This window comes from Elephantulus edwardii, unplaced genomic scaffold, assembly GCF_000299155.1.
Source record: "Elephantulus edwardii isolate Elephantulus edwardi_28Jun2011 unplaced genomic scaffold, EleEdw1.0 scaffold00033, whole genome shotgun sequence".
In the NCBI taxonomy this organism is placed as follows: domain Eukaryota; kingdom Metazoa; phylum Chordata; class Mammalia; order Macroscelidea; family Macroscelididae; genus Elephantulus; species Elephantulus edwardii.
In genome coordinates this window covers 12,983,830-12,998,272 of record NW_006399783.1, presented here as the reverse complement: position 1 = coordinate 12,998,272, position 14,443 = coordinate 12,983,830, and the positions used below count along the sequence as shown (strand labels likewise).

General features: G+C 41.6%; 1 protein-coding gene across 1 annotated transcript in view; it reads right to left on the bottom strand.

Moving 5' to 3' along the window:
* Positions 1 to 14,443, bottom strand: part of NEURL1B (neuralized E3 ubiquitin protein ligase 1B) — a 74,577-nt gene that overhangs the window by 44,621 nt on the left and 15,513 nt on the right. The gene's annotated exons all lie outside the window — the stretch shown is intronic.

The following is a 14,443-nucleotide window of genomic DNA, read 5'->3' as shown; positions in this document are numbered from 1 at the left end:
AAAGTTTGCACCAGGCGACGGGAGGAGAAGGCAGAGCCACCCGCCCTCGCAGCTCCCGCGCCCGGGCAGAAAGGCGCGCAGGGCAGCTGGGTGCCTTGTGGGTGCCAAGTTCGCAAGCGTTCTCGTCGTACAGTCATTTATTCCAGTACTTAGAAGGCCCACTCTGTGCCAGGTCACCTTTCAAACGCTGCGCGGCAGGGGACCAAGCCTTCGCCCCTGCGAGCGGAGACGTACGTGCTGCTGGCAGAAGATTTCTTCCGATAGAATAAAACTCTTGAAGCCATTTGTTCTACCCCAGAGACCACAGGCCAAGGCATAGGAGAAACCTAGGTCGGTGTCGAAAAGCGAAAAAGGATGGAAGGAAATAATCCTGTGAACTGGAAGCTTTGGCGGTCCTCGGCTCACAGAGCTCTGCAGTGATGCTGATGGCAGAACGTAATTATCAAACTAGGAGCTCCCCCACAAAAAACAGAAAACCAAACCAAACCAAGGCAAAATGTGATGTCATGACTAGGTTTTAGGGGGTGGGGTCACGGACAACCTGGGAGGGGTGGGTGGGATGTGCCACCTGATGGAAGAATTAGCCTTGGCAAGAGCTGGAGAGCTCCTGGGAGAGGCAGTGGCACTAATTCCTCATTCATTCATTCACGCTACAGATTTTTATTTTATTTATTTAGGTTTTTTTTAATTTTTATTTTATTTTTTTAGCATCTCTCCTGAACAGTCTCGTGAGAGGCACCTAGAACACAGTAGAGAATGAAGCCTGCTAGCGCCTGTCCCCCATTCTACAGATGAGAACATGGATCATGAAGTGATACAACGGCTGGCCCAAGAAGACCTAATTTCAAACCAGTTTTTCTGGACTCTTATTTTCCATGCTTTTGTCTTTTTTTGTTTTGTAAAGAAGGAGGAAAATTTTATTATTGTCCCATTTTACATTTTACACCTGGGCAAACTGAGGCTCAGAGAGTGGAAGGGAGATGTTTGAGATCTTCCAGTTGGTAAGAGGCAAAGCTGGCCTAGAGCAATGTGAATGAAAGGAGAGGACCTCCTGGCTTAGTTTCTCAGGACTTCCTACTTAAACTGCTCAGCTCATCCCTGAGAGTTTACACTCTTCAAGGTTGATTCAATGCCTCCATTTTCAAGAAGCCATCACTATCCCACATCCCACCCTGCACCCTGATTTATCATACATTTCTGAACATAAGACCACCTTGTATTTGAGTCCTTGCTAATTTTTCTCTTATTGCAGCCACTCTCTCCTATGTGTGTGTGTGTATATATATGTTGTTGTTGTTGTTATGTGCCGTCGAGTCGTTTCCGACTCATAGCGACCCTATGCACAACAGCCCTAAACCCTGCTCTATCCTGCGCCAACCGCACCGCCTCTGACACACCCATCCCTATTACCCCAGTCACCGAATCAATCCATCTCATAGAGGGTCTTCCCCTCCTGTGTTGTCCCTCAACCCTCCCAAGCATGATGTCCCTCTCCAAGGACCCGTCCCTCCTGGCAACATGTCCAAAGTATGTCAGACGAAGCCCCAGAATCCTTGCCTCCAAGGAGTAGCTTGGTTTAATCCTCTCCAAGACAAATCCATTTGTTTTCCTGGCAGTCCAGGGTACATTCAGTACCCTTCTCCAGCACCACAGCTCAAAAGCATCCACTCTCCTTCTGTCCTCCCTAGTCATTGTCCAACTCTCTGATGCATAACAAGCGATTGCAAATACCATGGCCTGTATCAGGTGCACCTTAGTCTCCAGAGAGACACCGTTGCTCCTGAATACTTTCGAGAGGTCCCTAACAGCAGACTTTCCCATCGCGATACGCTTTTTGATTTCCTGACTGCTGGTGCCAAGAGTGTTGACTGTGGAGCCGAGCAAACTGAAGCTGTGAACAATCTCAATCTCTTCGTCATCCATCCTGACGCTGCCAATTGGTCCAGTGGTGAGAATCTTTGTCTTCTTGACATTGATCCTCAGTCCATACTGAAGGCTGCAGTCCTTGACCCTTCGCAGTAAGTGCATGAGGTCCTCCTCTGTTTCAGCAAGCAGGGTTGTGTCATCTGCATAATGGAGATTGTTAATAGACCTTCCACCAATCCTGATGCCACAATTCTCCTCATAGAGCCCAGCCTCTCGGATAATCTGCTCTGCATACATGTTGAAAAGGTATGGAGACAGGATGCATCCCTGGCGTACACCCTTCCCAATTTTGAACCATGCAGTGTCACCCTGCTCTGTTCTGACTACTGCCTCTTGGTCCAAGTATAGGTTTCGTATTAGCACAATTAAATGTTTCATATATATATATATATAATTTCATCCAGTAGCTCTCCTGCTAATGTTCCCCCATGCGGTCTCCCGTGGCCACTGGGTACATGGATTCAGAAGGACCACGTCTTGAACATCTCTATTTTCATTAAGAGATATTGACATACTGACTAAGAAATACTACATGCTCTGGAAAACTCAGTCCTCTCCTCCCTCTCCTTTGCATCCTCTAAGATGGGAATGCTAAAGCCAAAGCCATACATACAGAATTTAAACCATATAGTTACTTAAAATGTGGAAGTAGATAACAGCAGACTTTCCAAATTAATATATGATCTTATATAAAATGACTTTAAATATGAATGAAGCACTTACTGAACAAAGTCAAAGACTACAGCCTCTAGTATGGACTACATTTCAACATCAAGAAAACAAAACAAAACAAAACAAAAATCCTCACTTCTGGACCAATAGGTAACATCATAGTAGGTGGAAAAGATTGCAGTTTTCAAGGATTCAATTTTACTTGGATCCACATTCAGCACCCACAGTAGCAGCAGTCAAGAAATCAAAAGGTGTGTTGTATTGGGCAAATGTGCTGTTAAAGACCTCTTTAAAATGTTAAAGAGCAAGGATGTCAGTTTAAAGACTAAGGTACACCAGTTTGGGGATTGGACAGAAAAAACTGGGGCCTTAGAAACAGATTTTAGGGACACCAAAGGGGTTCCATAGTGACTAAGAGAGAGGTAAGGATTGGGGGATATCCTGGGACCCAGCCTGGGCACTATCTATTGGTGCTAGCTTCTCTTGTACTTGACTTTCATACACTTCTTTCAACCACATCCAGAAGCATGCAGACTGCCACCTCCCTTGGCACCAGGACCACATTTGGGCTGCAGGGTCTCTGGGTGGGGCTGCCTCTCTTGCTTGTGCAGCTTCAGCAGAGCCTCCCAGGGCATAGGATAGTAGGCTGTGGGAAGGTCTTGGAACCACTCTCTGCATTTCTCCCTCTAGGGCATGTCCCAGCAGGTATGCCCCCCGCCCCCCACTAGCCAGCAGTCAGGTGCACCTCATAAAAGAGTGTGCGTGTCTTGGGAGGGCGGGTATTCCCACCGCAGGCACCTGGGTGAAATGACCTACTCCTCCAGGAACCTCAGAGCACTTGCCCAGCCTCCTCCACCCACCTCCAGAACCAAGAATCCAGACTGAAGTCAAACCACAAAGCATGGTTTTAAAATTGCTACAGAAAGGCTCTGCTTTTCAGCAAATCTTAACTTAGGAAACCACTGATTTCCAAGCCCGGTCCTCCAATGAGAGGGCGTTCACTCTGAAAAAGGATGACTTTTTTAGGTGCTGGTTAGAAAGTACCAAACACGTAGCAGGCAGCAGGCTGTGTCCTCTGAGTGATCCTCTCTACAATCTATTAAAAATAAGGCAAATCAAACCTCTGCCAATAAGAGGATTCCAATTTATGGTGCCCTGGGCATGCAGAGTAGAGCTGTGTTCTGTAGAATTTTAAGTGGCTGATTTTTTTTTTAAATAATTCACCAGGCCTTTCTTCCCAGGTGCCTGTGAGTGAGTGCTAACTGCCAACTAATGCACTCAATTAAATGCATACAATTAATTCAGTCAAGTACATTGTTTGTGCCACCTAGGGACCATCAACATGGCTGTGAACACAATTCTCATTTTGCAGAAGAGAAAACAAGCTCAGAGAGAGGAGGGAACTGTGACATTCACTCAGCCAGCAGACTGCAGAGAAGATAGGGTATAACCCTCTGAGGAAGAGATCTTTGTTCCTTCTTTATTACAGATGAAGTAGCAAACTCTGAGTAGTCACTTGCCTTAGGTAACATAGGAAACTCAGTTTAGGGTCTGAAGCCTGTGCTTTCTTTCCCCTGCTTTCACACTGCCTGCAAAAGGCACATAGCCTTTGGGCAGTACAGAATCTGCCCACACTGTGCCTGGCAACCAAGGCAAAAAGGGAAATAAGACTTATCCCATGGCGTTCCTCATCTGTTCCCTAGCAGATGCACACTTGGTCCTGAGCACCAGCTCCAAGCTCATCAAAGGTGCCCAGAAAGACTGAGGAGGTGGAACTTTCCTCCAGAGTGTGCTCAGAGGATGCATTCTTTGCTGGCCACCTCTAAAGGTCAAGGACTGACATTTTCCTGAAACCCAGCAGAGGCAGCTCTGCCAGAAGCTAGGGTCATGGGTGCCTTGAACTCAGCACAGAGATGCTGTGGAATACATGGGGTGAACGTCAGAGGCAGAACCTGAGCTGAAATCAGTTCATGATCCCAATCACATTGCATCCACTGTGCAATTATAATGATAACTAAGGCACGTTAACAGCCAATATTTTTTGAGTGCCTTGTGCTATTCTAAGGTATAGTAACCTCACAGTAACTTTAGACCTTGGTTGTAGTTGTTAGTGTCACCAAGTCAACTTCAAACCTGACCGAGTGTGACAGAGTAGAACAGTACCTAAGGTTTTCTAATCTTTCCCATAGATCCGTCTGGTTGTATTCAAACTGCCAACCTTGCATCTAGCAGGCAAGTTGCTTAATGCTTGTGCCATATGAATATGTTTATTTTAAAGATGTGAAAATTGATGCCCAGAGGGAGTAGGCAGTTTAGAGCAGCAGCCATCAGTCTGATTAGACATATTAGACTCTGATTTCTTTAATCCTCGTGACAATACTCTAAATAAGAATATTAATGATTAAAGAAACGCTTCTTAGGCCTCTGTGTTTGCTGCCTTCTTTAATCTTCACATCACTCCCTGCAAGACAGAAGCCAGAAGCTGTTGTAATCTGTATCCTGCAGGGCATGCTGGGAGGCTGAGAGAGGGAAATGACTTGTCCACGACCACACCGTTCTGGGCTTAAGCCAGCATTTTTTGTTGGTGGTCGCTCTGACTCGTGACCATATGTGTAGCAGAATGAAACGTTGCCTGGCTGCCGAGGCCATCGTTGCAGCCATTGCGTCTGTCCATCGCCCAGAGGCTTTCCTTCTTTTTGACTGACACTCCACTTTACCAAATTGAGTCCTACTCTAGCAATTGGTCCTGGTGATGTGTCCAAAGTAAGCAAGCCAAAGCGTCACCATCTTCTTCTCTAAGAAGCATTCTGATGGCGTTTCTTCTAAGGCTGATTCCTTCAGCCTCTGGCAGCCCATGGGATGTATAGTCAATATTCTTTGTGCACTTTGATATAACGTAGGATGCACTTTTTTTCTGAAGCAGGTGAGATTTGACTACATTTCATATTCACAGAGCCATTTCCTTTCCACAACCTCTTTCATCTTTACGAGATCCTCTTTGCCCACTGTACTGACCAAGAAACTGAAGCTCAGAGAAGTGAAGGGTCTTCCCAGAATTTGGTCTCTGGAACGAGACTGCCTGGATTCATGGTCGGGATTACCTACTACCTTGCGGTGTACGTTACTTACATACTCTGAGTATATTACTCAACTTCTCTGTGCCTTGCTCTCAACATGTGAAAAAATAAACTAATAATTATATTGGCTTCATATGATTGTTTTGAGGATTAAATGAGAAAACATATGTCCACTGCTTAAAATGGTGGCCAGAACCTAAGTAGGTGCTCAATAAAGTAAACCATCATTCAGAGTTGTGATTCTTGGGATCAAACAGTAGACTCAAGCCTATGCTGCAGACTCAACAGCTGGTTTCTTTACCTCACTAACTCTTCCCCTGAAGAGGAAGAGACCCTTTAAGCCAAATGAAGAAACTCGTGAGGAGATGTGAGATTGAGGAGATGTGCTCCAGAGGGCCAGCGATACCCTCGACCGCCTGGAGTGCTCAAGAGTAAGGGACCTGGGGCCAAAGTGCCTTAGAGCCCTGGCTTGGGCAGTGGTGAACTGTATGAACTTGGGCTAGTCAGTGACCTCTGAGTACCTCAGGTACTACATCTGTGAAATGAAGCAAATAATAGAAACTTCCTAAGAATGTTGTTGGTGCCATCAGATGCTGTTCAGTCTGCTCTGACTCATGGCGACCTTCTATATAACAAAGCAACACACAGGCCAGTCCTACTGTATACTCATGCTCTTTGCTGTTTGACCGCTAGTGAATGGCCTAGCAGGCTTGCAGCATTTACACACGTTCTCGGTGGAATTAAATCCTGGAGAATAGGAGCTTCAGTTCTTATTGGTTCTCTCATGGCTGATGAAGTGAAACTAGGATGGTCAGGAATTTGCAAAATGTGGGGGCATGCAGGAATAATCAGAACAGGAGAAAGTAGGGGTCTACATCTGCAGAGGAAGAGGGTCCTTAAGCTTTAGTAAATAAGGGCAACATTTATATTGCATAGCAACAAAATGTCTTGATTAGCAGATTTAGAAACACAGTACTTGACTCAAAGACGGTTACCTTAGGACGACACTACGTTGAATATACACTTTCCATAGTCCAGGCAATAATTCAGTCTCCTGAATCAGCTCCTTGAGAGGGTTCACATATCTCTTCTGAGTCTCCTGTTACAAGGGTTTCGCCTACAATTTTTCTCATTCCAGTTACTGGTCCACATTTTGTAAATTCATGTCCTTCTGAGTTTCACTTCATCAGGCATGACTGAATCTGCTTGGAGCTCTGTTGGAGAAACTCAACAAGTAGCCATGGCTCAGAATGGCCTTATAAGTTTCTACTTCCCTCCTTTTTTTTTGTGGATCTATATTTTTAAATTTAAATTTATTATTAATTTCAGTAAAAATTTAGAGACTTTGGATTTCCATTCATTCATTGTTGCACTTTTCTCCCCTCCCAATACTGCCTCTTAGTACACTACCCTCTTGGAAAAGTAAAAGAAAAATTCTTAAATTGTTTTACAATCCCTCCCCCCAGGTCCACCCCACTATGTAGGCTTCCCTCTGGAATCCTGTCATGACAAAAATACCTAATCACATATCCCTTTTAAACAGTCTTCTCCCTCATCTGTTTCAATGTAGTATACATTATTGAACCCATCTTTCTCAGTCTCTCCCCAACCCCAAGGTCAGTCCTGTTTTACAACAGTGGCACCATGCAGTATTTGTCCTTTTGTGACTGAGATACTTCACTCAGCAGAATGTCCTCCAGAGTCACCCACTTTGAATAATACTGCATGAGTTCCTTGCTTTTCAATGCAGCATAGTATTCCATTGTGTGACTATACCACAGCTTCTCTATCCATTCGTTTGTTGATGGGCACTTAGGTTGTTTTCAACTCCTTGCTATTGTGAACAAAGCCGCAATAAACATGGGTGTGCATATATCTGCTTGGATGTCAGTTATGGTCTCTTTGGGGTATATTCCCAGTAGTGGAATTGCTGAGTCAAATGGTATCTCTATTTGCAACTTTTTGAGAAAGCACCATACTGCCTTCCACAGGGGTTGCACCATTTTACACTCCCACCAACAGTGAATAAGGGTTCCAATATCTCCACAACCTCGCCAGCATTTGTTGCTTGCTGTTCTGTTAAATTTTGCTATTCTGACTGGGGTGAGATGATATCTCATAGTTGTTTTAATTTGCATCTCTCTTAGAGCTAGGGATTTTGAGTATTTCTTCATGTGCTTGTTAGCCATCTGAATGTCTTCTTTGGTGAAGTGTCTGTTCATATCCATGCCCATTTTTCTATTGGATTATTTTCCTTTATCTTGTTGTGGTGCTCAAGTATTTTGTAAATTCTGGATATAAGTCCTTTATCTGACATGTCATTAGCAAATACTTTTTCCCAGTCTGTGGCTTCCTTTTTTACCCTGTTGGAGAAGTTTTTGGATGTGCATAGGGATTTGATTCTTAGAAGATCCCATTCATCTACTTTATCTTCTCCTGGTTTCTGCTTCCCTGCTTTAAGTCTTCTGTCAACTTCTAGGAATTTATTTCTGAGAACATAATCCCAGATAGACAGGACAAAATTTGACTGATTCCAAGAGATATTTGTTGCGGCATATGTACACTAGTGTAAAATTTTTAGCATTGCAATTACTTACCCTGTACATAACAGCAACAGTATAAAATTTCAAACAATTATAAAAATCACAAGCACCTTCTCTTTTAAAAACAAACCAATTACTCCCTGCTAAATTCTAACTCAGGGTGACCCCATGTGCATCAGAGTTGAATAGTATTTCACAAGGATTTTTTTCTTTAAGGATCTTTTTTATTTTTTAAATTTCTTTTATCCTTGTTGATGTTGAGAATACGCACAAGAAGACATCTTTTTGACAACTTCTGCATGTACGATTCAGAGGCATCAGTGACTTTCTTAGGATTTTCTTATCATTTTTACTTTCTTTTTCTGAATTTTTCTCTGCCATTAACATAAACTCACTAAGCTCCTAAGTTTCCCATCTAATATTTTGAGCTGCTGTTGTCTATTTGATCCCAAACATAAAGAGATCTCCTTTTTCCCCCCAACAATTTTTGATTGTGATTTTAATGAAAGTTTACAGAGCAAATGAGTTTTCCATTCAATGATTTTTATAGGTATTGATTCATGACCTGGATTGTAATCCTTACAATTTATCAACCCTTTTTTTATTTCCTCCTTTGTTCTCCATTTCCATTTCTCCTTCTTTTCCTGCCATCATAGTTTTCTCCTTGAGCAAATGCTGCCCTTTTGATTCAAGGCCATTGATTATTTGAAAAAGTACCTATTTACCTTATAGGCTTGTCTATTGCTCTTTGGTCAAAAGTAGGTATGCGGGGTTCAGCTCCAAGTTTGAAGGTTGTAGAGAACTCTTAAAAGAGCAGAGCGTTCAAAGTAAATATTCTTTACTGTTGTTGTTTCTATGTACAGTCGAGTCAGAGCTGACCCATAGCTGACCCTCTAGTGGCTTTTCAGAGGCAGTAAATCACATGGGAAGAGGTGGCCTTTTTTTCTCCTGTGATGCAGCTGGTAGATTCAAACTGCATGCCTTTGAGTTGACAGCACAATTCCTTACGTCTAAGCAACCAGAGTTCCCTTATTCTTTGCTGTTATTATTGTTGTTCTGAGTCATAGCGACCTTATGTACATTAGTTCTGAAACCTGTCCTATGCTGAGCCAATCTCATCAGCTCCAACAGACCCAATCCCATTGCTCCAGTCACTAAGTCAATCCATCTCATCCTGGGTCATCTTCCTTTCCTGAGATGTCCCTCCACCCTTCCAAACATGATTTCCCTCTCTGGGGATTGGTCCCATTTAGTTATGTGCCCAAAGTATGAGAGACAGCCTCAAAATCATTGCCTCCACAGAGCAGCCTGGTTTCAACCTCTTAAGAACAGACCCGTTTGTCCTCTTAGCAGTCCATTGTATGTTCAACACTCTTCTCCAACACCACAACTCAAAGCATGGACCCTTCTTCTATCATCTCTAGTCATTGTCCAGCTCTCTGACGCACAGCATATAATTGCAGACTATGGCCTGAATCAGGCATATCATAGTCTCCAGACTGACATTGTTGCTCTTCAGTATTCTGGAGAGGTCCCTGACAAGAGACTTTCCCAATGCAACTCATCTTTTTTTTTCTTTTTGTTCTTGTTGTGTACCATCAATCAGATCAGACAGGCACAGGAGGAGATTACCCCTCCTTTCCCAGTGTAGCATCTGGTGGATTTGAACCATGCACATTTGGGATTGCAGCACACCTTCTTGCCACTAGGCCACCAGAGTTCTCTACAACTCATCTTTTGATTTCTATTTTTATCTTATACTGTTTTATTTACAAAGTTCATATACATTTTTAAAAGTAATTTTTTTATTATGATTTTAACAAACTTTTACAGAAAACCTGGGTTTCTATTCATTAATTGTTGCACATCTTTTTCCTTACCCCCACCTCCAGTTCACTTTTTAAAAAAAAAAATCCCAATTCATACATTGTTGCATAATTTCCTCCCTCCCTCCACCCCAGTCCACCTTGTTAATACACCTCTTATTCTGGACTATTGTCATGCAAATACTGCCTAATGATATATTCCTTTAAACAGTTCTTTCCTTCATCTGTTCCAGAATTCATTATTTATCCCCTCTCTTATTAGTTCCCCCACCAACCCTCATATCAATCCTGTTTTATAACAGTGGCATTTTGCAGTATTTTTCCTTTTGTGACTGAGATATTATTTCACTAAGCATAATGTCCTCCAGGATCACCCATGTTGTATAATATGAGTTCCTTGTTTTTCAGTGCTGTGAAGTATTCCATTTTGTGAATATATCACAGCTTCTCTACCCACTCATTTGTTGATGGGCACTTAGATTGTTTCTAACTCTTTGCTATTGTGAACAAAGCAGCAACAAATATGAATGTGCATGTATCTGTTTGGGTGGCAGCTCTGGTTTCTTTAGGATATATTCCCAGTATTGGGATTGTTGGGTCAAAGGGGTTTGTGCGGGGAGAAGGGTGCAACAATGAATGAATGGAATCCCAAAATCTCTGTAGATGTTCATTGAAATGAAAAATAAACAACCTAAATTTAAAAAAAAATATATTTCTATTTCCAACTTATTGAGAAAGCTCCATACTGTCTTCCATAGTGGTTGCACCATTTTACACTTCCATCAACAATGGATTAGGATTCCAATTTCTCCACAGTCTCACTAGCATTTGTTGCTTGCTGCTCTGTTGAACTTTGCTATTGTTAGGGGGCTGAGGCGATATCTCATAGTTGTTTTTATTGTCTTTTGATTTCTTGACTGCTGGTGCCAAAATTATTGATTGTGGAACCAAGCAATCTGAAGTTATCAAGAGTCTCAATCTCTTCTCCATCCGTTACAAAGCTGTCAATACGCCCAGTGATGAGAATCTTTGTTTCCTTGATGTTGAGTTTCAATCCATATGGAAGACTACAGCCCTTGACCTTCTGTAGCAAACACCTTATGTCCTCTTCAGTTTCAGCAAGCAAGGTTGTATCATCTGTATAATGCAAGCTGTTGATGAATCTTTCTTCAATTCTGATGCTACATTCCTCTTCATAAAGTCTGGCCTAAATGATCTGTTCTACATATATATATTGAAAAGATATGGAGATATGAAGGATGCATCCCTGGCACATCCCTTTCCTGATCCTGAAGCATGCAGTATTTCCCTGCTCTGTTCTGACTACTGCTTCCTGGTCCAAGAATAGATTTCACATGAACACAATTAAGTGTTTCTGGGATTCTCATTCTTCTCAAGGTTATCCACACTTTGTTGTGATCAACATAGTCAAATGCCTTTGCAGAGTCAATGAAACACAGATAGACATTTCTCTGGTACTCTCTGCTTTCATAACGTTGGCTATGATGTCCATAGTGCCACAGCCTCTTCTAAACCCAGCCTGTACATCTGGCAGTTTTCTGCTCTGGATAATCTTTATCAGGATCTTGCTTGCATGTGTGATATTAGTGATATCATTTGATAATTTCCACACTCTGTTGGGTCACCTTTGTTTGGAATGGGAATTAATACAGATCTCTTTCAGTTAGTTGGCCAGGTAGTTATCCTCTATATTTCTTGGCATAGCCTGATGAGCACATCCAGGGCAGCATCTGCTTGCTGAAATATGTCAGTTGGCCTTCCATTAATTCTTGGAGCCTTGTTTTTTGCCAGTTCCTTCAGAGCAGTTTCTATTTCCTCCTTCATCGCTATAGGCTCTTGTTCATTATGTTGTTTCATGAAGTTGCTCTGTGCCAGCCAATTCTTTTTGCTCAGAGTGGCTCTGTGTACTCCTTCCATTTTCTTCTCCTCACCTCTTCCTTCTTCTTTTGATGCTTTCTGGGTCTTTCAACATTCTGCCTGCAGCATCCTTAAGTATTACAACTTGAGGGTTGAATTTATTCTTCAGTTCTTTCAGGTTAAGAATATCAAGCAAATTTGTCCCTTTTGATTTTCCAACTCCAGATCCTTACACATTTCATGACAAGATTTTGCTTTGTCTTCTCATGCTGCCTTTTGAAATCTTCTGTTCAGCTCCTTAACGTCTTGATTTCTTCCCTTTGTTTTGGCTTCTTGGCATTGCAGTGCAATATTCAGACTTTTCTGACATCCATCTTGGTCTTTTCTTTCTCCTTTGTCTTTTCAGTGAATTTTTTACATTTTTCATGAATGATATTTTTTATAACCTCCCACAGCTCATCTGGTCTTCTCTCACTAGTGCTCAAGGCTTCAAAGCTACCTGTTCCTGAGATGGTCTTTAAATTCTGGTGGGATAGACTCAAGGTTAAACTTTGGTTCTTGTAGATTTGATGAACTTGCATGTGAGTAGTTGATGGTCTGTTCCACAATCAGCATCTGGCCTAAGCTAAATTACTATTTGATCACCTTAAGTTTTCATGGATTTATTTTTCAGAAGTAGATTGTCAGAATTTTCTTTTATGTTGCCTCTGGATGGATTTGAACTCTCGATCTTTCAGTTAGCACCTAAATGTTTAGTCACTAACATCACTCAGGTTCAAGTGCCTCCTATCATAGGGTAATGGCTTAGTGCACAGAAGCAGTCATTTGACACAACTTTACAGAGTTTCTGGCCATAATATTTTCAAAGAGTCACAGTGAAGAGAACTTATGTTTAAACATTAAGTGGAAGAAACTGAACACAGAACTGTAAGTGCAGTAATTTCACTCTTGTGGAAACAAATAAGCAAATAAAAAACAAGTATAGAAACAAGATGAAAGAAAATACATCAAAATAGATTTGTGATTGTCCCCGAGTAAGAAGGAGTGACTTCTTTCCCACCCTACCCTCACCCCATTTTCTACCTTTTGGCAATTTCTCAATATTCTGTGATGAGCACAATGAAAATGGATGAGAACTCAATAAACTACTTAAAAAGAACCCCGACACACTACTTTTTAACAATACAGTTTTATCAAGAAGGGGAAATGCTGTCGGGTCTTTGCCATCTTGGCATAGTTTGGATGTTGTTTTCTATCAATGAGTTGAATAGTAATGAGATTGAGGTGTGATTGGAAGATGATTATTTTACTACATGTATCATTGGTCCAAGCTCTGAGCTGGCCACTGAGTGGATAAGGACTTAAGTCTGGGAGAGGACCCAGATATGGACACAGATTGAAGTGACTTGGATATCAAGTTAGCTGGGAGTACAAAGGAAATCTGGGAACATTGCTCAGTGGTGGCTGTGATCATGATTTGACATATCCAAATGTTGCCTGAAATAACACTTACCAATAAGCTTTTAGAAAATTGGACCACTTAAAAAAATACCCAGAAAGCTAGAAAACATCATTATGAGGAATCAAAGAAGATTCATATGAATGAACAGCTCTATCACATTCTATCTTAGAAAAAGTACAGCTACGGCATTTCTTAAAATGAGAATGGTGAGCCTTTGTCTCACATTCTTTAGATGTGTTATCACCAGGGAGTAGTCTGGAGAAGGACATCACGCTGGAAAGTAGAGGGTCAATGAAAGAAAGGAAGGTCCTCAGTGGGATGGATTGACTCAGTGGCTACAAAAGTACATTTAAAAAGAACAATGGTAGCAAGCATGTTGAAGAACTGGACAGAACTGAATTAGAACTGATTCAACAGCATCTAATAATAACACCATACCACGTGAATGCAGTGAAAGACTCAATACTGTGAAGAAGTCAGTTGCTTGCAAATTGACTTAGAGATTTAATGCTTACAGCCGTAACAAAAGTCCTAAGAGGTGTATAACTTGGAAAATAAGTTTTAAAAAGTGTATTAGATATATTATAAAAAAGAAGAATAAAACGGAAGAACTTACTATATTAAATGTTAATATCTGATAAAGCTTGCTGAAATTAAGGCGATCTTGTAGCATTTGCTACGGAAGTTCAAAGACTGAAGCTTTCAATATGGATTGCATCTCAACAACAAGAAAACAAAGATCCTCCCCCACCAGGTCAATTGGCAGTATAAGGGTAGAGAAAAGATTAAAGTTGTTAATGATTTTGTCTTACTTGGATTCACAATCAACACTCTTGGTACCAGCAGCCAGGAAATAAAAAGATGAGTTGCACTGGAAAAATCTACTGTTAAAGTTTTCTCTAGAATGATAAATAACAACAATAATAATTTAGATACTATGTTGACCCAGGCCATAGTCTTCTCAGTTGCTTGCTATGCATGTGAGAATTGGACAAGAAAGAAAAATGACAGCAGAAGAATCAACACCTTTACGCAGTGGAAATGGAGAACAATTTTGAA